Below are 20,592 nucleotides of genomic sequence, written 5' to 3' on the forward strand. Positions count from 1 at the left end.
AAATGTTTAAAACTTGGATCACATAGACCTAAGATTGCGGTTCTAATATGATTAGCAACCCTAAGGCTTTAATCTTTTAATCAGTTTAATAGGATTAAATTGGCTAATAAAAGGTTAAAGTGTAGCAAATCTATCTATAAGGGACCTTTTATCTAAGGCGGGTTCTGTCTAGGCTGGGGTATTTAAGTTGATGAAAATGTAACTCCTTTACCTGGGAACTTACCTGGAAAGGTGAATTAGATAGATTTGATGCATGCATGCAAGTTAAGGACGGACCATTAAAGTGTTTAAATGTGACTATTTGAACTTGTTTATATTTCAAGACAAACGTTGTTTATGAGCAGAGTTTAAAAAGACGACTTGACTAAAATCAGTAGTCGGATTGTCTAGGTTAATGAATCCCTATGTAGAACATTCAATTGAAGGTACTTGGGGCATAAGATGTTTCACTTAAATCTTTCACTTTTCTTCTTAAGTCCACACCATGAGATCTATCCTTGGCCTCGCGGCACCTTTGGCGTGTCCCCCCAACAGATGGTATTTGGGTAGGTCAATATCAAGGTGGATGGAGAGAATGTTCATAGTAAGTGGGAGCGGGAAGTACGACAGCATATCCCTCGATCTCCCTCGTTAGGTTGAATAAAGTTACTACGCATCGCCTCGAGGCACCCTGGGAGTGTCCCTCCTAAAGAATGGCAGTTTTGCGCGTTTCTTTATTTGATCTCCTGTAAGAGGATAAGGTAACTTAGTCTCTTTTTCAAATCTGTCTTTTCCCTACTGTAAGCGCATTAGGGCGGGACTCTGGCACCCAAAGCGATGGGTTACACTTACATGGAATAGTTAAAGGTTAACGATTCTAGATCGAAAAATGGTGGCTGTTAGGTTCAGTTCCAAGAGTTGGTTCTACCTAATGGTTGAGAATGTCTCATCCCAACGAAGGGACAAATGATCACGCCACCGGTGGCGTTTGTCCTGACTCACTGGGGCATCATTGCAAAATAGAAATCTATAACTTAGGGTACTTGAAACTGTTTTGCAAAACTGATTGGTTTAAAAGTGGTTTAGCAAAATCTAATAAAGTTTTGTTCATATTTTTAGCAACTTTTTCAAATGGCAACAGCCACCTTATCGTTGTTAAGCGCCAAAAAACTAACTGGCGATAATTTTTCAACATGGAAACACATGATCCCGATGATCCTAATCATTGAGGATCTAATGTTCACTCTCACGGAGGCTTGTCCTCCTATTCCAGCTCCAAATGCCGCTCGAAATATTTAGGAGGCATACGAGCGATGGACAAGGGAGAATGAGAAGGCTCGAGCCTACATCTTGGCAAGTCTTTGAAGTCCTGACCAAGAAATATGAGCCTATGGTCTCAGCATGTGAGATCATGGAGTCCTTGCGGGGGATGTTTGGACAACCGTCTGAACAGCTTATGCATGAGGCTCTTAAATACATATTCAACTCCAAAATGCAAGAAGGCACCTCTGTTCGTGAACATGTGCTAAACATGATGGTCCACTTCAGTGTGGTAGAGTTGAATGGGTCTACCATCAATGAGGGCAGCCAAGTTAGCATAATCCTACATTCTTTGCCGGAGAGCTTCCTGCACTTTGTTAGCAATGTGATTCTTAACAAAGTGAAGTATAACCTTACAACTCTCCTCAACGAGTTGCAGATATACCAATCTTTACTGAAAATAAGGAGAGACAGAAGGGTGAGGCAAATGTTGCTTCATATTCAAGGACGTTCCATAGAGGTTCGACCTCAGGAATAAAGTCTGCACCTTCCTCTTCTAACTCTGCAAAGGGGAAGAAGAAGAATGGTGGTAATGGAAAAGGGAAGGCACCTGCTAACCCACCGTCTGTCGCCCCTAGGAGGCGTCCACAAGTTTCTAAAGGAAAGAATTCATGAAACAATCGCGAGAGCCTATACGATAAAAGCTCTTCCGTCTAAACGATCGTCTACCTCACGATTTCTCTAAACGATTGTATACGTTTTTCCTAAACAATCGTTCAGCTTTTGATACATGATCGTGTAGCTCTTCTATACGATAAACACTTCCGCTATATGATAGCACAGTATTATCTCCCACTTGCTTATCGTCTACACGATGCGTTGTCCTCCGTCCTCTACCAAACTCACCAAAGCCCACTCTTTGGATTTTTACTCTGAGTATACCTGGGTTTCACTAGTGGTGGTGTTGTCTCCGAGGATACCTCACGATTTCGTGTTCGTACTGATCCTGTTGGTGTAGTCGACATACCAGTCGGGTGTTGGTAGATCTGTTAGAGTGTTTCCGCTGCATTGGGTTCAAAAGTTCGAAGAGAGTCTTCAACTAGTATGAACCTTTTCCCTGTTATTTATTTTGTTCTGAGCATGCTGATAATTCGAATAATATGCATAACTGTATGTGTTGAATGTATATCTTTTGTATTTCGGCCACTGTGAAATCGGAGCGATCTGAACATGCTCATGGAACTCTCGGTATGAGATCCTTCATTAAGGTCAATGGACAAATAGTCAAGATGTATCATGGAGGAGACTTTCATCACGAGAAAACAACCGTGGACTTGAGGAATCCAGAATGAAGAAGAAACGAGTAGTCCCTGCGTTGATATACGACACAAACTCATCAGGGACGCAGTGAACGTGTCACTTCTCTCTTGTATTACCAACTCTTTCGTTCATACTTTTTACCCTCTTGATATTTAGCAATGATCGCAGTGAACGTGTCACACCCCATTCTAGATTTCCCTTCTAACCTAGAACGAAGCGTGAAGACGTTAAACATCACTTCTCTCTATGACATCTAACATCCCAACTCTTAACATATCCTGTACTTGATCAAACCCAAACTTCCAAACCCATTTTAAAAAAATATCTATGTTCCTTGACAGAGTTTAGGAATTTGATTCAGTTTAAATCAAAATACTATTTAAATGGATTTACAGACCAATAGTAAGAATTATTTTGAACAAAACCTCTCATGACATATAACTCACAAATTCTAGCTGTTCTGAAATACTCTCAAATACATACACAAACAATACAATAGATGTTTAACAACACTAGTGCCGTTTGACGGCTCAGCAAGTACCAGGAACTTGTTGCTACCTGGGGGTGGGGAAAAACATAAAACATGGAAAGCATGAGCTAAATCCCAGTGAGTGGTAGTTTAATATAAACATAAGCTATCACTTTCTAAATCATCAATAAAGTTTATCAAATCATTTAGTAAATCATTGAACAAAGTATAAAAGACTCAACAGCATCTCAAACACGTGCTGGTAAAAAAAGTGGCATGATCAACTCTCATAAACACATTATAAAGCATTCAGTTGTTATCAGAAAATCACACCAACTCTGTACCCAAATACTCGTTTACAACGGCGGGTTACTCTGGACAAAGAATGTCCCCCACGGTGTAAACCAAATCACAAGGTCATACGAGACAAGAAACTGGCCAACTCAAGGCTAAGCATAATACACCACACACAGGCCCAGCGTTACTCTAGAGGGCCTAGTATACTCGGGCCACATTGACCCCAGTGGTAGCTCCCTGATAGCCTGGGTGGCTCTCAGGCGTAGGTTCCTCTGGACTTTCTGGTTTACTCTGGCCACATCTGACCCTGGTAGCCCCCTGATCGCCTGAGCGATGCTATGAAACACATTCAAGTAGCAGGGAAAATAACCATTATCTCGGGTATAAGAATTAGTAGTTTGAAACCACTTTCACAAACAATCAGCATTTTTAAATTCAACATCAAGAGTGTTTCATATAAAACAAACAAAGTCACAATTGTGTAAACTCTGGTTCCAAACTACATTTTGATAAATCAAGATCGTTATTAAAACCATCGAGAGTTTAGAAATCACGATTTAAACATTTTTGAAATATCAATCAAGTAAAACAGATCATGCCTTCACATTTCATAAATCATAACATACTATAATATATAATTAGTTTCTATATCAAAACATTCGAAAGTAAACCATTAACTGTTAATCGGCTCCTCCTCAAAATTTTGGTTTCTCCATCTCCCGTTTATCTTGAAATTATATTGGTAATCCTCTAGTTATCATTCACATGACCATAATCCAATTATTTGAAAATTAATCTTCAAGAACAACCAATTTCACTTAAACTTTTGCCAAATCCCTAATTTGATCTAAGGTAGAGTTTGCTTTGTAATTTGGTCATTCAATTGCTCTAAATTAACTCTAGACCTTAAAATTAATCTTCAATAAGAACTGATTTTATTCCAATTTCCCTCAATTTTTCTCATTAACCCTAATTAGGGTTTACTTCAAATTAACCCCTTAATCAACTTCATAGTTGACTCAAGATCCCAATTCTTCAAATTCAAGGTTTAAGGCATCATAACAATACCAATTGGATGCCTAATTATGCTTGAGAAACCTTAATTAACCTAAAATTGATTTTTCAGCTTTTAATGACAGTCAATAGATGACAGACAGAAGTCAAACAGGAAAGTCAACTCTTTCTTCAACCTCCAGCTCAGAAATTTCCAGATTTGACCTCTGTTTTTCCGGTGAGCGTTTCAGATTTAAATTCATCATTTTCCGAAAATTTAAATCTTAATTGGCCTATAAAAACCTTTTACCCATCCTCTTAATTAACTTACCTCAAAGTTTGGACGTCCGAATTGCCCTAGAACTCCCGGAATCGACCAAACTCTCCACGGTACCCCTGTTTTTCTGGCAAGGAAAAGCAGAATTTTCAGAACTTAAAATCAGAAATTCCAGCCAATAACTATAAAATAAAAGACCATAGAACTCTATAAGGACCTTATATTTAACTTACAAATTTTGAGCTTCGAATTAGTCTCTAACTCCACGAATTTGCTAAAAATCCGAGCATCCTCTATTTTCGCGATAACTCTAGCACCACTATTTTTCTTCGTTTTCCTTCTTCTCCGGCCAAATTTCTTCAAATCAAGCCTCCTACGAGCTTCTGCTTTCCTTATTCTTTAATTTTCTTTCATTTTGCCCAATTTTCCTTCACAAGCACGGCCCTAATTCGAAAACAACTTTTTCCTCTTCTTCGGTCGGCCAAACTCAAAACAATTCGAAATTCCCTTTTTCTCTTCTTTTTCTAGCTTCAATTTCCAGTTTAACACGTGCCCAGATGATTAATACTTAACCTCAAAGCCATTCAATAAGAAATTTCAATAGAAAGCACCTTAATTCTTCCAAAATATCTCAAATTCTCTTTTTTTTTCCTCTTCCTCTCGGTTTTCCTATTAATTCACCAATTTTAAGTCAAAATTAGCTGTAACGTCCTTTAAAAAAAATGTTAATAAACCTCTTAATTACTAACCTCAAAATTTCAGCTTCAAATTCGATTTCTATAGCTCGAAAACTTCAAAACACTGAACCCTACTCAGACTATCCGAAATTCAGTCTTAGCTCGACTTTTCCCTTAAATTTCCTTTGATTTTCAGCTAGCTTTTCCCAATAAGTCTTAAACAAGCCAAATTTACTTTCAAAACTCATAAATTACCAAAATTTCACCACATTTCAAGATGTTGATTTTTTTTTTTTTTTAACTTTGAGTTCGACAAATTTGACTTTTGACTTTTACAACTGATTTTGACCTATCCCGAGCATGCCAAATTTATCATCGAATGTCCTTTACATGCTCAACTAGTTCATTACCCTCAAATTATTCCCCGAGTTCTTACTTCCTCTTCCTGAATGAAACAAACGTCAATCCAAATTTTTTTATTTTTAATTATAAATCTTAACAGGAGATCCACATCAAACTTTATCTCAAGTCCCCGAGTTCAATCTTAACTATGTGCTTCCTAATATCCCAAGAAAAAGTAGAAGAAGAGAGGGCTTACAGAACGATTGTGATGGAGCTATGCGATAACCTAAAAACATGCGACCGGTTCAATCAGCCCATCGCAATCAAAGGATCAACCCACCGCAAGAAAAGATGCAATCAAAGATGATGCGGGCAACAGAGTAGATTTGGGGTTTGTGTCTTTCCTTGACTCATTTTATTTCAATTTTTCACTTCTCGCATTCCAAGTTAATATTGCTAAATTCTATTAATGCATCCTCTTTAGTTTGACTCAGTCATGAAATTATGATTACTTTATTTAGTCGCTGCATTTTTCCTCATATCAATTATGACTTCAATGATGAAATTCATGCCTTTATTTCCTACCGCATGTAATAGAGTCTAATTAATTTTTGGATAGTCAATTCATGAAACATTCTAAAATTTAGCAGGCTACCAGTTTTCCATCAAAACGATTTTTACAAAATTTCCTAAGTTCATCGCATGAGTTATTTCGTCTACCAGCAATGAAGACATTGTTGTGTGTAAATTTGGGGGTGATAGTATTTTTATTTTCAACCTTGCTACTTTTAGAATTTCAATCTAAAAAAAAAAATTATAACGTTGAGATCGGATCCTGCCTAGTTGGATGTTCGCATGACACCCATGGGGGCAAGCCAAAACGAAGGTAGGAATCGTGATCAACGCATAAACCAAGTGATCGCAACTCCACTGCCAAATAAAGAAATGAGCATGAGTTTTGACTGAGAAAGAGTGTCTTGCTCGTAGTTGGATGTTCGCATGACACCCGTGGGGGCAAGCCAAAATGAAGGCGGGGCACTTGGATCAGTTCAAGATCACAAAAAGAATATCTGAATCACACAAGGGTAAAAATCACTTGGAACACCCTGATTGGAGAAAGTTTTAAATAAATCATGCGATGTCCTGGAAACGAGTAAATTAGAAATATTTTAAGAAGAGATCAAGATTAGAAATTAAGAAGGCAGTGGTTTATGAAATTTGAATAAGGCACCTTGAGAAGTCTAGGTAGGATAAAGGCGGTTGACTTTTTAAAGAAAAACTTTAGTTTATGCTTGAGAACAAGCATTGTTTTAAATTTGGGGGTGTGATAACTGGTAGAAATACAAATTATTACAGCTCAAATAAGTAAAATAATGAGAGAATGCGATGGTAAAATAAGCAATATCATGTCAAAAAGCGCTAAACTGAAAGGAATTGCAATCGCAAGCGTGCATCAATTAAAAACAGTTAATTTACTTATTTTGTGCAGGAAAAATGCGATGGCGAAGGGAAATTGCGATCCAAAGGAACAAGGCGACAACACACTTGAAGATTGCGATCTCAAGTCATGCGATCATATGCGATCGTGAGAAGTTTCTTAAAAATGTGGCCGCATAAAAACTGCGCATCAAGGTGATAGCATAATAAATCATGATGGGACGGAAAGCTAATAATGGTCGAATCTAAATTTAGCTAACAAGTCGTTAAAAGCCACACTATAGCAAGTACACTCAACTTTCGGTGACCAATAATTAGCGCATTAGAACAGGGGAATTAATGCCACCCATCATTGCAATCATTAGCAAAAAAAGCTGCTTCACCTTGAGCTCAATAAATATCGAAGGTCACCAATGTAAAAAAGGTTAACGAGCTTAGGAGTAGAGAATCAGTTAGTCTATTCATGCGCATACTCATACGTATACTTAGAGAATGGAGAAGAGCAAAGAGACGAGAAAGCCGAGAGATCATTCCCGAACAGATCGAGAGACTTTCGGAAAGCGTTACAATGGAGAGAGGGCCAACACTTGCGAGAGCAAGAATACACATCTTGAACAGAGTTGGAATGAACAAAAGCAGTGTAAAAGCCCACGGGAAGAATGACATTGCTTACCGGGCTTCTAATCTCTCAAATTCATTTGATATTTTGTATTCAATACTTTATTTACAGAAAATGGAAATCTCATTTCAATCTATGTTCAATCTCTCCATACCACGCATGAGTAGCTAAATTTCTGAATGGGTTGAGAAGTATATAGCTAACATGACTTAAGATTTACATTTTATGCGATCATCTTGTCTTATGTATGCATCATTCATCATTTCGACATACTTGAGAGAGTAGTTGATGACATGCAGAAATGCATGTCATCTTAGCCCTTTTACTTAGAATTATGAAGGTTGTTAGGCACCATATGCATCGATCATGATAGGAATTCACAAGAATATGAGCTTGTGTCGATCAGCATGTCGAATCTCAGCTAACCCATTATTTTGCGTTAATTATGCGTTCAATGTTCTATCTTTGTAGCTAATGCAGGAAATGAATGCAAACGCAGAAACCGGACCACCGCATAGACGACTGCATGTGGAGAAACACTCCATTGCAAGGGAAAATGCATCGATCAGTGCATGGATGTTGCGGTAATCAGCCGTATGTGTCCACCGCATGGAAGTTGTGCTCGTCAAGCGAATGCGATCATTGTGTAGAGTTGCGGTATTAAGCGAATGCGGTCATTGACTGATTGCAGCTGTGCGACAATGCAACTAATGGGATCAACACAAGGTAGGTGGAATGAACGCATCAATGCATCTACCTCGAGAAAATCCAAAAATGATGTTGACATTTCACCTACCACGCCGTGAGTGGCAGAGGTTTAGAAAGGACGAACACGACGAATGTCAGACTCAGAGCAGTCCAATTAATGCTGTCGATGACCCAAGCTCTATAAATAAAGGCCAAAGAGCTGAAATTCAATCATCTAAGAGATTATCCCCCAACCGAGGATTTTTCCCGCGATCCAGACAAAATGCGTGAGAACACGCCTGAAAGTTCTTCACCTCCTTCATCCATTCCGAGTGATGACCGGAGCCTTCGACCGGAGTTAGATCTCGAGAGAATCAGTCCTCCGCCCATCCATGGCACCACTGGCAGCCTTGACACACATCCGTTGGAAGCAAAGCTTTGCTTCTAGCCGGTCATTTCTTTTCCTTTCTCTTTCTATAATGTATTGTATGACATTTGGAATTAAGGGATTAATACAATTGTTTTCAATGCATTTCTCTATTCCTTTGACTCCATCTCCATCTTCTTACTTAGCATCTTTACTTTCATTGCAACACTTAGTGGGATTGCTTGGGTATTGCATACTTGGTCATGTGGATTAAGGTTATGAAGCATGTAGCAACCCACCGAGAGGTGTGCCTTACGCGAGTGTGTGAGTAACCTTATTTGCTTAGTGTGAAGCTGCTGCAACACCTGTCTATAGGCTAACGCATTGCTTGTCTATAAGTAAAGTCAGCAACAATCAACTGCCCGGGAAGGTAAGTGGTTGGATGCATTAAGCAAGGTTTGCGTTGTTCACTAGGGATAGTAGCAACCTTGTGTCAACCAAGTTCATGTGATTGTCTTGTAGAATGTATGCTTCATTCGTCCATTAGGGATACTCGAGAGGGTAGTCTAAGGACAGGATCTAGGCTTGGGAAGGTCAGGTCAGAATCTAGGCTCAATCAGTCATGAGTGTAGCATGAGTGCATTAGCTTACGTTGACTAGGGTTGCCCTCGCAGTCACTCTTAAGGGTTGCAATGAAAACATCTCCACATTTTATCTATTTCCCATACATTTATTTCATGTCAAGGTTTGTCGTATCTCTACCTTTGATGCATATTCTCATTACGTTGTCTGTTAAATAGGAGTAGGAGTAGGATTAACGTAGCAATATCCCCTCCATTCTTTTATTCAACTACTCCATGCACATCACCGCAAACATATAGTTACAAGTCCCTATATTCGACCTCGGATTACATGAGAAACTTGTGTTCATGTTATACTTGGAATGAACGCAAGAAAACTTGTGGCAGGATGCATGATCATCGCATACATTCGTTAACGCAATTTTCATTCCAACGCATAACCATCGACGCATGACTATCAACTCATATCTTAGGAACATGCATCGCATACCGCGTCTAAGGGAAGTTGGTTGTCGAGTAAGATTGACTTCCAATTTCCACTCATCAAGTTTTTGGCGCTGTTGCCGGGGACTTGACAGCTAAATGTTTGTTAAGTTTTGTGTCTCTACGAGCAAACTTTTTATCTTGGGATTATTACAGCTTGTGCGACCAGGTTACAAACAATATTGAAATGTAGGCGATGCGCTAAAAGCCAATGTTAACCCCAAGGTAGAAGGGCAATCAGTCGCAAAAGAACTTAAGGCAGTTCTAAGCTTATGGTGGCCAACATGCATCCAACAATTGCCGGAAGTTCTAATGGTCAGGGCAACTTGACCCAAGCAGTTGAGAACCATCTCCTGCATGGAAGACTCCTTGCAGTGACAACACTCTTATTTTTCCAGGGACATCTTCTACTCTATCTTTAACTTGCTTTCTTAGTATAGGTTCTTTATTTTATTATTTTGGATATATGGTTACTTACTTAGTTGTGGTATGTTTTCTCTTGTAGGTGCAACAATAAGTCTCCTCGGTTCGTAGTTTAATGGAAGAATACCTTTCACCCCTTCAACGCATGCCTTCAATCACGTGGATTCCAATGCATGAGCGCATGCGTTGTTCCGCCTAAGGTCTTTTCCTGTTATCTTGTATGCCTTATCCTTTTGAAATTCTCTTTTTCCTGATTGTGTTGTTTTGCGATGTTTCTATGATGGTACGTATAGTTCACCGCATTTTCTAACCAATCAATGCAAGGCATTCTTTACTTCTAATAGCTTCTTCAAATTTTGAAAGTCTTGCGTTTTATCTTGTGCAGACCTTTGTTCAAACATTTATTAACGCATTTTTGTAATTTTGTCTTTATCTTTGCGGTGAGAACGCTGCCAACCTCTAAGTTTGAGGGTGGCAGCGGTCTCGGAGAATTGCGTTCATTATATTGCAATCATTTGTTTAAAAAAAAAAGTTGAAGTGAGATTTTGAGAATAATAACTCCACTATCAACGCAATGGGGAAACCCTTGTTGATAAGAGTTAAGTTATGAAAGGCACTTGCTCGTAGCTGGATGTCCGCATGACACATGTGAAGGCAAGCCAAAACGAAGGCAAGTCGCTAGGATCAACGCATAACCACAACTTCTCTATCTGTCGTAAGCTTCAAAAGAGACAAGAGTTGAAATTGAATATGGAGCGCAACCGAAGTTGGATGCCCGCATGACACACGTGGGGGTAAGCCAAAACGAAGGGCGTAACTAGGTTCAACGCCGCATTTGAATAAACCATCGCAAAGTTTTGAAGTATTTTGTATGAACGCATTCTCAAAAGCTAAACACAAAGCGGTGAATGAATAAAAGTTTTTTAGCAAAGGCTTGCAGGATTTAACTTAGGCAAGATCTTTTTGAAGAAGCGGCCTAAATGGAGGAGAGTATTGCGATGATGGTCACGGGTGTGTGTAAATTATATTCTGAGAAGCTGGTCATCGCAAAGAAAAGCATGAAGGTGAGTTAGAATTTCTAGAGTATAAGGCATGCTTGAGGACAAGCATGATTTTAAGTTTGGGGGTGTCATCTTAGGCCTTTTACTTAGAATTATGAAGGTTATTAGGCAGAATATGCGTCGATCATGATAGGAATTCAATAGAATATGAGCTTGCGTCGATTAACATGTCGAATCTCAGCTAACCCGTTATTTTGCGTTAATTATGCGTTCAATGTTCTATCTTTGTAGCTAATGCAGGAAATGAGTGCAAACGCGGAAACTGGACCACCGCATAGACAACCGCATGCAAAGAAACACTCCATCGCAAGGGCAAACGCATCGATCAATGCATGGATGTTGCGGTAATCAGCCGTATGCGTCCACTGCATGAGAGTTGTGCTCATCAAGTCAATGCGGTCATCGTGTAGAGTTGCGGTATTAAGCGAATGCGGTCATTGACTGATTGCGGCTGCACGACAATGCAACTCTGGGATCAACGCAAGGTAGGTGGAATGAACGCATCAACGCATCTACCTTGAGAAAATCTAAAGATGATGTTGTCATTTCACCTACCACGTTGTTAGTGGCAGAGGTTCAGAAAGGACGAACACACCGAATGTCAGACTCAGAGCTGTCCAATTAATGTTGTCGGTGACCCAAACTCTATAAATAGAGGCCAAAGAGCTGAAATTCAATCATCCGGGAGATTATCCCTCAACCTGGGATTTTCCCCGCGATCCAGACAAAATGTGTGAGAAGACGTCTGAAAGTTCTTCACCTCCTTCATCCATTCTAAGTGACGACCGGAGCCTTCAACCAAAGTTAGATCTCGAGAGAGTCAGCTCCTCCGCCCATCCATGGCACCATCAGCAACCTTAATGTATTGTATGACATTTGGAATTAAGGGATTAATACAATTATTTTCAATGCATTTCTTTGTTCCTTCGACTCCATCTTCATCTTCTTGCTTAGCATCTTTACTTTCATTGCAACACTTAATGGGATTGCTTAGGTATTGCATACTTGGTCATGTGGATTAGGGTTATGAAGCATGTAGCAACCCACCAAGAGGTGTGCGTTATGCGAGTGTGTGAGTAACCTTATTTGCTTAGTGTGAAGCTACTGCAACGCCTGTCTATAGGCTAACGCATTGCTTGTCTATAAGTAAAGTCAGCAACAATCAGCTGCCCGGGAAGGTAGATGGTTGGACGCATTAAGCTTGGTTTGCGTTGTTTACTAGGGATAGTAGCAACCTTGCATCAACCAAGTTCATGTGATTTTCTTGTAGTATCTATGCTTCATTCGTCCATTAGGGATACTCGGGAGGGTAGTCTAAGGACAGGATCTAAGCTTGGGAAGGTCAAGTCAGAATCTAGGCTCGGGAGAGTCAGATTAGAACACATAATACAAGAGATAGGCACTTAGGAATGAGCACTATTTTTTATTAACGCATCGCATGCATCCTAGAGATAGGATACGATTGAGTGCAGTCACCACAGCGTTGTGTGCATTTTGCATCATCGCATAGGAAAAGAGTAGAGACTTAGGTATAAGCTCTATATACACTTTTGCATTCAACACATGCGTCCTAGACTTAGGAGCACCGCATTTCCATTGGAAAATGACTTGTCGTGCACGAGTGTAGCATGAGCGCATTGGCTTGCATTGACTAGGGTTGCCCTCGCAGTCACTTTTAAGTGTTGCAATGAAAACATCTCTGCATTTTATCTATTTCCCATACATTTATTTCATGTCAAGGTTGGTCGCATCTCTACCTTTCGTGCATATTCTCATTGTGTTGTCTGTTAGATAGGAGTAGGAGTAGGATTAACGTAGCAATATCCCCTCCATTCTTTTATTCAACCGCCACATGCACATCACTACAAACATATAGTTACAAGTCCCTGTGTTCGACCTCGGATTACCCGAGAAACTTGCTTCATGTTATACTTGGCATGAACGTAAGAAAACTTGTGACAGGACGCATGATCATCACATACATTCGTTAACGCAATTTTCATTCCAACGCATGACCATCGACGCATGACTATCAACGCATATCTTAGGAACATGCATCACATACTGCGTCCATGGGAAGTTGGTTGTCGAGTAAGATTGACTTCCAATTTCCACTCATCAGTAGTCGAAAGATAGAATCTAGGCTTGAAAGAGTCAAATTAGAATATAGGCTTGAGAGAGTCGGATTAGAATCGCATAAGCAAGAAATAGAGACTTAGACATAAGCTTTATTGCTATCTACACATCGCATGCACCCTAGAAATAGGAATGATTGTATGTGGTCACCTTGTTTTATGTGTGCATCATTCATCATCGCATAGATAAGAGTAGAGGCTTAGAAATAAGTCCTATCGACTCTTTCGTATACATATCGCATGCGTCCTAGAAATAGGAATAATGGCATTCTGCATTGAGAAATGTAGTACTAAATTTATGTGTAGCATGACTACATAGCTTGTGCACAATCTTAGGAAATGTTAGCTAAACCCCTTCTCAACCCCATCATCGCATACTCATTGTAACTCTACGCGCTCATCACTCTTCGTTCAAACTCCGTCGCATAGGAAAAACCTTAATCAAAACACCATCCACTTCATTTGTTTTTACTACCGCAAGAGAATCAAAGTGATTGTCGCATATTTACATAATAGTCCCTATGTTCGACCCTGGACTTACCAGGAAACCTAAAAGGCTTATACTTAGGTCTTATTAGGGAAACTTGCATGTTCACCGCATAACACATCACAATTTTCAAGCATCATGGTCTTCTTCCAAGAAGGTAGCGTTTGTCGATACAAACACTTTATTCTCACTTGGATCATAGAAGTATCCACCTCTCGTTTTTTGGGGTAGCCTATAAATAGACATACTTTTGAACGAGATTCTAACTTTTTGGGATTTGTCATTAGCACGTGGACTGGACATCCCCAAATCCTGAAGTGACATAAACTGCCTTTACGACCTCTCCATAACTCAAAAGGTGTTTCAAAATCACTCTTTGAGGGAACATTGTTCAATATATAAACTGCAATCTCTACTGTGTATCCCTAAAACGAGTCAGGAAGATGAGCATAGCTCATCATACACCGAACCATGTCCAACAAGGTTCTATTTCTTCTTTTTGATATACCATTCTATTGAGGTGTACCAGGGGCAGAGAGTTAGGACGTAATTCCATGTTCTATCATATAGTTTTGGAATCTTAAGTCCATATACTCTCCACCAAGATCAGATCGTAGTGTTTTTATCTTTTTACCTAACAAGTTTTCAACGTCAGTCTTGTACTCCTTGAACTTTTCAAAAGCTTTAGACTTATGTTGCATTAGGTATAGATACCTGATAATGGGCAGAAATGCACGTTATTACAGTGCTAAGTTATTAAATAATACAGGTTTGCGTTGATAAAATATATAAAATTGCTTCCAAAAAGCATTAAGTTTGTAACATTGTGGCCACATGCGTTCATCGCATGAAAACAGTTAACTTTTGTATTTTTGTGCAGAATATGCATTGACGCAAAGCAAAAAGTGCGATCACAAGAAAGCAACGGTCGAGCACAGCATTACCGCAAGGCTTTGTGGTGATTTGTGCTCACAAACATCTACTCAAGAATGATTGCCGCATAGAGCCGACGCAACTTGGTGGCCGCATTTGGGTGAAAAGCATAATTAATCACGATGGGACAAAAAGCTGATGACGGTCAAGTCTAAATTAAGTTGACAAGCCGCTAACAATAGCAAGTACACTCAGCTTTTCGGTGACAAATATTCAGTGCATCAGATAGGGAATTAAAGCCATCCCATCAGTGCAATCATAAGAGAGAAGCGCCTTTCACCCCGAAGCTCTATAAATACTGAAGGCAACCTTCCGAAGAGGAATACGGACAGTTAGAGAATTTTCCCTTAGATAGAATAGTCTTGTTCATAGTTTTCCTTTTGATTATGAAGGCGGAGCGAGAGAAGGGAAGAGACACCGGAAGATCGCTTAGGGCAACTCGAGAGAGAACCCAGAGGCGTGGAAAAGTAGAGAGTGGGCCGACTCTCGCGAGAGCGAGACTATAATTTGAACATAGAAGAAAAGAAAGTGTAAAAGCCTTGAGAAGCAAGAGATTGCTACCAGGCTCTTTATTCTCATCTTACATTGTTATTTTGTCTTTCAACTCTATATCTATACAATGGAACTTTTTTATCTACATCTGTTCACTCTCTTAAAAGCACGCATGAGTAGCTAAATTTATCGAATGGGTTGAGAAGAACTAAGCAAACATGATCTAGAATCTTCATCGCATGCGATTATCTTTTTTTATATTGTGCCCAACATCCCTTTAGAGCTACTCGAGAGAGAGTCTAAAGAAAGAACCTAAGACTTGAGATAGCTAGGTTAGAATCTAAACTCGAGAGAGCAAGATTAGATCTGCATAAGCAAAAGATAGGGACTTAGAGATAAGCTCTATTTGCCAACCTGCTTCGTATGCACCCTAGAGATAAATTATGATATTATGTGGTTGCCTTATTTGTGTGTGTGTCATTTTGTTATCGCATAGATAAGAATAGAGGCTTATGTGTAGGTCCTATAGACTCATCACATATATCACATGCGTTCTAGTATTTGAAGCCGTAGCATTTGTGTCGAGAGATGATTTGATATTGTATGTGTGTTGCATGATCGCATAACATGAACGCATCTTAGGATGTGTTAGCTGAAACCTTCTCAACCCGTTCATCATATATTCATCGCATCTTCCATATTATCTACTCTTTTCGTAACTCCGCCGCATACATTTATTTTACACCACAACAACAACCCAAAACAACTATTTGATTGATTGGTTACCGCAAAGTCTTCTTGAAAACTATCACCACATACCGTTTTCCTTAGTCCCTGAGTTCGACCCTGGACTTACCAGGAAACTCGGTGGAATTTATACTTGGATTCCGCTGAGAAAACTTGTTGCTCAACATATTTCTATCACTGCATTTCATTTTATAATTTCACCTCATAAAATAACGCATCAATACCCATATCTTGAATAATCATCTATGAAAGAGATGAAATATCCATACTCTCCTCATGCTCTTACATTCACTGGACCATATAGGCCTGAATATATAAGCTCCAAGGTTTCTTTGGCTCTATAACCTTTTCCAGTAAACGATCGTTTGGTCATCTTGCCTTCAAGGCATGACTCACATACAGGCAAAGAGTTCTCTTCTAAACCATTTACAAGTCCACTTTTCACCAACCTCTCAATCCTATTAAGATTGATTTGACCTAACTTCAGATGCCAAAGATGGGCATTTTCTTTAGGAGAAACTCTCGGTATTTTCATAGTTGTTGTTGTTTTAAACATTTCAATATTGAGCACGGCTTTTATAACTAACGGCCTTAGTACATATAAATTATTTTCTATTGAATGAAAACCTAACTCCATTCCATTCTTAAAAATAAATACTTTATTCTCGGAGAAGGAAATGGAATACTTTTGTTCAATTAGACAATAAATAGAAATTAGGTTCCTCTCGATATGAGAAACTACATATACGTCATCCAATAACATATATCGTTTCTTGACTAAAAATAACTTAAGCCTGCCTACAGTAATAGCTGAAACGGCCTCACCAGTACTGATCCTAAGAGTCATCTCTCAAGCTTCCAATTGTTTCCATGAATTAAACCCTTGATGAGAAGAACATACGTGGTTAGTAGCTCATAAATCAACTATCCAGGCAGAATCATCATTCTCTACTAAGCACATCTCTAAGACAAATAAATCATAATTATTTTCTTCGGAGTTCTTTCTTTTCTAGAGAGTAGTAGGATCAGCTTCACAATCAAAAACTCCAAGTTTCATCTCAAAGGACAATCTTCGTCGATGAACCTCATGAAATTTGGCAACAACTTCTTTTTGTGTTAGTCCCTTGACATTCAATATAGACTGGAGATTACTTGGGAGCTAACACTACTGGTTTCATTGTCATCAATCCCCTTTTGCTTGAATTGTGAGAACTTTCGTCCAAAAAATTCTCGCATCGATTGCATGATCTCACGTGCAGTGACCATACTCTCAAACCTTTTGGCCAACGCATCAGGTATGCTTGCCAAAATGTGAACTCAAGCCTTAGAATTAGCCTTCATCCACACCTCATATTCATAACGAACATTTCGTGGTGCATCAGGGGTTGAGACTTGAGAACAAACCTCGGTCATGACAATTTTGAGGTCATTTACCACGAAAAACATTTTAATGAATTCTTTCCACGTCATGTAACTAAAATCGATTAAACTAGAAAAGGGAACTAATGAAAAAACGCTATTTGACATATTTGTTAAAAAAATAAACGCATTGATCTACATTAGATTTTAGCATAACCCTTAAAAACTGAAACTTGTGTCTTTGATATGGTCTTAAGCATTGATAACATGCATTGCCAAAGGTGTGAAGATTAGTAAATTCAAGCTTTTTATGAAACATTACTTCAAGAGGAGATTTACCATGAAGAACCAATGTTGGCAAGCCATTTATCAGAGTTGCGGCCATGAGAAACACGTCCCATCAGAACTTTAGAGGCATAGAAGCTTGTGCTAATAATGCGAGTCCTGTTTCAATAAGATGCCTGTGTTTCCTTTCTGCTCTACCATTTTGGGCTGGTGTATAAGGACATGAGAACCGAGAATCTATCCTCTCATACACAACTGATGAATATGAGTGCATTCACCTCCTTTTTCTGATTGTAACTTTTTAATATATTTGTGAAATTTTGTTTTATCCACCTGCACAAAATGAGTGAAGGCTGCTAGAGTATCAGATTTTTGTTTAAGTGGATACGGCCACACATATTTGCTAAAATCATCTAAAAATAGTACATAGTAGCAAAAACCATTTGACAATGTAACTAGTGCTGGTCCCCAATATCAGTGTGAATGAGTTCAAATTTATCAGACGCACAAGATTGAGAATTAGGAAATGGTAGCGTATGAGCTTTTCCATATCGACAAGATTCGTAAAACAGAGACTCTTCATTAGATTTAACCAACAGATAACAACTATTAAGTATAATTTTAACACTCTAGACAACAAATGACCAACCTGTCTATGCTACACAACTTTAGACTTAACAACATTAATCTTGATTCCATCACCAGACATAACAAATGCTGCTAAATCATTATTTTTGTTCACCAGCTGATTCATATAATGACCTCCTCTTTTAGAAATGTCTACTGACTCTATTGTTGCATCATTTATTCCTCTAAACAATGCTTTACCCATAGCCTTGTCATTACTGAGACAACAATTACCATGAAATTCCATAAATATATCATTATCGTGAGTAAGTTTAGAAACACTTACTAGGTTCTTAGCAATATCAGGCACACAAAGCATATTTACTAGACTAAGTTTGCACTTATCATTAGTCAAGCATGAATTTACTACATGAGATATATTCAACTTATCACCATTACCTACAGTGACCAATTCCTTACCTCCATAGTCAGTAGGATTGGCAATGTTGTTGAAGTTTTCTATTACATGATTGGTTGCCCCATTATTAGCATACCAATTTTTATCACCAACCATTTTTGGAATAGCTATAAACAGATGATTATTCTGTGAGGCTACAAAAGCAGATGGGTTGTTTCCATTTGAAGCAAGGGTTCCATTGCCTTTCCCTTGATTCTGAACAAGCAAAAATTCTCGATCATACCTATGGTAATAGACATCAACTACATGACCATATTTTGAGCACACCTGACATGTAGGTCAACTTCCTCGGCCTCTTTCTCGACCTCTATTTCTATTGAAATTGCCATTATAACCAAAGCTACCTCTCTAACCACTGTATTTTTGTTTTCTGTTGTTACCTTGATTACTTCCTTGATTCTGAGGCTTTGAACTTCCTACTCCTTTGTTATAGACCACGTTGGCTGAGGCATTATGTGCATACAATCCATTAGCCTTTGTTGTGTTTTGATGCTCAAGTCTTTTCTCAAATGACAATAGCTCAAACTGCATATCAAGCCATGAGATATCAGGCTTACTTTGAATCATAACCACCACAGGGTTGTACTCCTCGTCCAGCCAAGTAACACTTGAGAAACCAACTATCTGGTTGGGACTAGGCTACTTGCCTGTGCCAAATTATCATAATTCCTAAATCGTTTCCTACAAAGCTTTTGCACTTTCAAAATCCATAAGTTGTACAACAACTTCAAGGACATAGAGTTGTATAACTAGCCCAAAAGCAGCTAATCTACAATGACCCAAGCTTTATAAAGAGGATTAATAACTTTTTCTGTCACTAAGCTTGATGCTTTGACACTTGCTTCGGCCAATTCACTCATAGATAATGAAACAAACATTGAAGGACAAGGGGTCTTACCTGAGATATTCTCTTCCAATTTATAGCTTCACAGAGTTGGAAGCATCGTCGTCTTCCATAACATAAAATTTCCTCTTTCGAGCTTTACGCTTGTGATTTGATTCAAGAGCTGATTTAACGGTGAGTTGCTAAATCCGGTGACCTTGGGATTTTCGACAAAATTTTCACTAGCATTGACCATTGAGAGCTCTTATACCAACTTAATGTTTGAAGAATTTCAAGAATTAAGAGAATTGCTCTGCATTTCTTGTTTTTATTCAGAGAGGTGCAAAAGTTTCTCTTATATACATTTGATTACCTAATTTACGGTTCCAAAAGAATAATCAGAAATAATACAAATATTCATAAAATAGAGTACAAATGGCCCAATAAGAGAGAAGGGAATAAATTATGTTGCGCTAAAATATAACAATAAGATTCTAAAGTAATTCTTCATACGTGGACTCTTTTGCTGATGAGGACCTTGGAGTGTGAGATGGCATTATTGACTTACTGACTTTGCCAGCTTGGCATCTTCCCTAACATTTATGTCGTTGTATTCTTCCATCTTTTTAAATGAAAGTTGGGTTCCCATAAACAAAAGATTTCCATGTAAGGAACTCAGGAACCCTTGACATCTTATCAAATTGTGTATATCCAGGATGAGGTTTGTTTTTTTTTTTTTGGAATAAGAAATTAATTTAATTGATTGATGAAATAAAGGACTAAGAACCCCAAAGCCTATTGGTATAATGAAAAGAGACTAATGCTCAAAGTACAAAGAGAAGCGTAAAAACCCCCCAAACCTATTGGTGATAACAACAATACTCTCTAATTAACGAGATGGAACTGAAGTTTACCTCTAGGAAGGCCCTTACGTTGAAGGACATCCTGCATGCTCTGAAAAAAAAAAAAAAAAAAAAAAAAAAAAAAAAAAAGAATTTGGTCTCAAGCTATCTC

General features: G+C 38.6%; 1 long non-coding RNA gene across 4 annotated transcripts; it reads right to left on the minus strand.

Annotated features, from left to right (window-relative positions):
- Positions 1 to 3,011: 3,011 nt before the first annotated feature.
- LOC120083759 lies at positions 3,012 to 19,894 on the minus strand. Of its 4 annotated transcripts, XR_005483540.1 has the most exons (4): positions 19,654 to 19,894; positions 18,758 to 19,280; positions 17,765 to 18,063; positions 4,560 to 4,722 (listed from the first exon to the last, which is right to left on the minus strand). It is a non-coding gene; the product is annotated as an uncharacterized LOC120083759 (long non-coding RNA). The 4 variants fall into 4 exon arrangements; XR_005483538.1 differs by lacking the exon at positions 4,560 to 4,722 and adding an exon at positions 3,012 to 3,117 and having other exon boundaries at positions 18,758 to 19,894; XR_005483539.1 differs by having other exon boundaries at positions 17,765 to 18,043; positions 18,758 to 19,894.
- Positions 19,895 to 20,592: the final 698 nt, after the last annotated feature.

The sequence above is a fragment of the Benincasa hispida genome, chromosome 8 (genome assembly GCF_009727055.1).
Source record: "Benincasa hispida cultivar B227 chromosome 8, ASM972705v1, whole genome shotgun sequence".
Classification (NCBI taxonomy): domain Eukaryota; kingdom Viridiplantae; phylum Streptophyta; class Magnoliopsida; order Cucurbitales; family Cucurbitaceae; genus Benincasa; species Benincasa hispida.